The sequence below is a fragment of the Arachis ipaensis genome, chromosome B09 (assembly GCF_000816755.2).
Source record: "Arachis ipaensis cultivar K30076 chromosome B09, Araip1.1, whole genome shotgun sequence".
Lineage (NCBI taxonomy): Eukaryota > Viridiplantae > Streptophyta > Magnoliopsida > Fabales > Fabaceae > Arachis > Arachis ipaensis.
The window spans coordinates 112,757,389-112,762,202 of record NC_029793.2 but is presented as its reverse complement, the minus strand read 5'-3'; positions in this window follow the sequence as shown (position 1 = coordinate 112,762,202).

The following is a 4,814-nucleotide window of genomic DNA, read 5'->3' as shown; positions in this document are numbered from 1 at the left end:
ACCATTTCTTTACTGTTTTAGGGTAGTTTCATGCATTTTCTTAGTAAATAAGCAATTTTTGGGTAGAAATACACTTACATCTTGATTCAAGCAAACATTGTGAACTTTACATGATTTCATGAGAATTATGCATGAATTGAATGATAAATTAGATAATGCATAATCTCATGACTTGGAATAGAGCTTTGATGCACTTTATTTGCTTGATTTCAGGACAAAGGAAGCAAGGAAGAGCCACGTTAGTAGCCACGTTAGTCTAATTAACGTGACCACTAACGTGGAATGGGCATAAGCTTGTAGCGTTAATGAGAAAAGTTATTGCCAATAACGCCTTCGAAGCCATCATAGCCCACGTTAGTTGCCACGTTAGTTACATTAACGTGGGAGCTAACGTTAAAAAAAAAAAGAGGAGCTCCAATGTTAGTGGTAAAAGTGTATGCCACTAATGCTCCAAAATGGCACACTTAGCCACGTTAAGAGTCACGTTAATGCAATTAACGTGAACTCTAACGTGGAGAGTAGAAGAGATCGCCAATGTTAGTGACACTCACCTTTGTCACTAACGTTGGAACAAGCCAAGATTGTCCACGTTAGTGGTCACATTAAGACCACTAACATGAAGGGTAACGTGGAGCAATGAGTGATAGGCCAACGTTAGTGACACTCACCTTTGTCACTAACGTTGGAGATGGCAATTACCACCACGTTAATCTAATTAACGTGAACTCTAACGTGGGGAGGAGGGGAGTTTGGAGCGTTAGTGACAAAGGTAAGTGTCACTAACGCTCTCGAAGCTTAGGCATGCCCACGTTAAGGGTCACGTTAGTTATACTAACGTGAACTCTAACGTGGGGAAAAGAGGCAATAAGCAACGTTATTGGAAAAGCTGAATGCCAATAACGTTTGCAAAGGACCAAGAGGCAACGTTAGTGGTCACGTTAGTGATACTAATGTTGAAGTTAACGTGGATCGTTTTTGGCTTGGAACGTTAGTGAAAAAGGTGATCATCACTAACATTCTCGAACCCACATTTTCACTTAACGTTAACACCACTAACGTCCTAACTAACGTCCATGCCTAACTCACACTTTTTCTGCAAGCAAAGCTGAGCCCACTGAAGACTATAACTGCTTCAACTCAAGATCGAAAGCCCATATCCAAGACATGAAGAGCCAACTAGAAGATGAGAAGAGTAGTATATATAGGATTAGTTTTGAACTAGTGAAGGGAGCTTTTGGCATTTTGGAGAACTAGACTCTGTATATTTTACTTTCTCTGCAACTTCTAGTTTTAGTTTTCATAATGTACTTTTCATTTATGCTTTCCATTCCCAGAGCTATGAACAACTAAATCCCTTTCATTGGGTTAGGGAGCTCTGTTGTAATTTGATGGATCAATACTAGTTTTCATTACTCTTCTTCTTTTTTTTCTCTTGATTTTACTAGATGGCTTTCAATCTTCATCCAATTGGGTAGTTGTCTTGGAAAAGAAGGTATTCATACTTGGATCTCTTCGAAACCTTGGAAGAGGAATGAAGAGATCATGCTAGAAATGCTTTCTCATGTTGGACCAAATTGGGGTTTGGATGGATATAGTGACATATAATCCTACCAACACTTTGATTTGGGAATACATGTGGTATAATCACTGACCATACTTCATCTCTTCTCATGAGCATTTAGACCAAGGAATTGGCTATTGATCAAGATTTGAGAGATTGAATTACCAAGGAATTGGAATCCAATCACTTAAGATTGCCAAGGAGATCAATGAATGTATTGATTGAGGAAGAGATGAGAATGAACTTGATCCGGAGAATACAATATCTCTTGAGCCCAATGAATCCCCCATTTCTGATCTTACCCATTCTCTTTATTTTTTGCCATTTACTTTTATGCTCATCTTCCCGAATCCCCATTTAAGATTCTGTAATTTACTTTCCGCCATTTACATTCTGCTCTTTATTTTCAGCATTTACATTTTCTGTTATTTACTTTCCCGCCATTTAATTTCTTGCAAATCCCAACTCAAATTCTGCTTAGCTCAACTAGAACATTCCTCCAATTAAAGTTGCTTGACCAATCAATCCCTGTGGGATTCGACCTCACTCTATTGTGAGTTTTTACTTGACGACAATTCGGTATACTTGCCAAAGGAAATTTGTTGAGAGACAAGTTTCCGTGCATCAAGTTAATGGCGACGTTGCTGGGGATTGATTTTGTATCAACATTGATTAGATTGGTAGATAACTAGATTAAGCATTTTTCTTTTGTTTGTTTTAATTTCATTTGTGTGATTTACTTTCAATTCTAGTTATTTTCTTCCCTTTACCCCTTACCCGTTTGTGATGTTATCTTCATTTTTTTACTATTCAGTTCACTAACCCACTAACTGTTTGATATATTGCATCACTCACACTAACAGCATTTATGACAAGAATACTTCCTGCATTTATCTCCTTCTTGCTTTTGCCTTGTTGGTTGTATGACAGGTAGAAGAAGCGGGCTTCAACTCCCTTTGATTCTGAACCTGAGAGGACCTTCCTTAGATTAAGGAGGGAAGCAAGAGGAAAGAGAGTCGTTGGTGCTGAGGAAGAGGAAGAGTACTTTGAACCAAACATGGATAAGAATATGGAGAACCATCATGAAGAAGAGGTTCACAACCATGCCAGAGAAGGACCAGCAAATCATGCTGGGTAAGAGAGAAGAGTTCTGTGCTCTTACATCAATCAAAACCCAGGAAACTGTGGAAGTAGCATCCAAAAGCCAACCATACATGCCAATAACTTTGAACTAAAGCCACAGCTCATCACCCTTATTCAGAACAACTGTTCATTCAGAGGAAGTGTCCAAGAAGACCCCAATCAACATCTAACTACCTTCATGAGGATATGTGATACTGTGAAGTCTAATGGTGTTCATCCTAACACCTATAGACTGCTTCTGTTTCCCTTCTCACTCAAGGACAAAGCATCTAAATGGCTGGAATCCTTCCCGAAGGAGAGTATAACAACCTGGGAAGATGTGGTGAATAAATTCTTGGCGAGATTCTATCCTCCTCAAAGAATCAACAGGTTGAGAGCTGAGGCACAAACCTTCAGGCAACAAGATGGTGAAACTCTCTATGAAGCATGGGAGAGGTTTAAGGACTTGACAAGAAGGTGCCCGCCAGATATGTTCAATGAATGGGTGCAGTTACATATTTTCTATGAGGGTATTTTGTACGAATCAAAGAAGGCAGTAGACCACTCATCCGGGGGATCTCTGAACAAGAAGAAGACCATTGAAGAAGCCATAGATGTCATTGAGACTGTAGCCGAGAATGATTACTTCTATGCTTCTGAAAGAGGCAATACTAGAGGAGTGATGGAGCTGAACAACGTGGATGTACTGCTGGCTCAAAACAAGATGATCACCAAGCAACTGGCTGACCTTACCAAGAAGATGGAAAGGAACCAAGTAGCAGCAATCACCACCTCATCAGTAGCTCAAGAAGGAGCGAATGCAGAGGTAGAGGGTGATCAGAAACAAGCCAACTACATTGAGAACTCACCTAGGCAGACCCATGATCCATACTCCAAAACTTATAATCCTGGTTGGGGGAACCACCCAAACTTTGGGTGGGGAAATCAACAAGATCAAGGCCAAGATCAGAGACGTCACAACCCCAACAACAATGCAGCTCACCAATATTCCACACAGAGACCATATCAGCACCCACCTAACAATACCTCTCAACATCCATATCAAAACCAAAATGGCCCGTCTCATCCCTCCAATCTCAACTCACCATCATTCGAAGATAGACTCTCAAGGATTGAGACTCTACTTGAAGGTATATGTAAGGAAATCCAAGACAACAAGGTGTTCAAGGAGGAGGTGCGAGCCAATATCAAAAACCAGGGAGACACCATCAAGAGGCTAGAATTTTAAGTGGGATACCTCTCTGAAAAGATACCCAAACCTACTGACAGCTTCCCAAGTGACACAGAGAAAAACCCGAGAGGTGAAGCAAAGAAAGTAAGATGGGAAGAATGCAAGATGGTCACTATAAGTAATAAGGGGACTGAGGAAGAGCTGAACAAACCCTTCGAATACTCTGGAGATACTTCAGCAGAGAAGCAGGAAGAGGGTATACTCAAAGAGAATATACTCAAAGTTCCTCGACATGTTTGCATCCCTTCATGTGAACATACCATTCATCAAGGCTCTCCGACAAATGCCCTCATACATTAAGTATATGAAAGAGTTGCTGACCAGGAAAAGCTCACTCAAAGGAGGGCAAACAATAGTGATGAATAAGGAGTGCAGTGCTCTCATTCAACCAGAGTTGCCTACAAAAAGGAAGGATCTAGGGAGTTTTCACATCCACTGTACCATAGGAGAAACACTGATTGATAATGGACTCTGTGATCTGGGAGCAAGCATTAATTTAATGCCTCTATCTCTCATGAAGAAGCTGCAGATCAATGAGCTAATGTCCATAGACGTAGTCATTAGGCTGGCTGACAAAACTTAAAAACAAGCAGTAGGAGTGGTTGAAAACGTGTTGGTGAAGGTTGGGAACTACTTCCTTCCCACCGACTTTGTCATATTGGAAATGGAAGAGAGTTACCTCCATCCAATCATATTGGGAAGACCATTCCTAGCTACAGCCAGAGCGCTTATAGATGTGGAGCAAGGAGAGCTAATACTAAGGATACATGATGAACAACTTACCTTCAATGTCTTCAAACCCTCACAAGAAGCAGATCAAGAAAACAAGGAACCAAGGGAAGATCACGACAAGGCACTGGTGGAAGAAACAAGCACTGA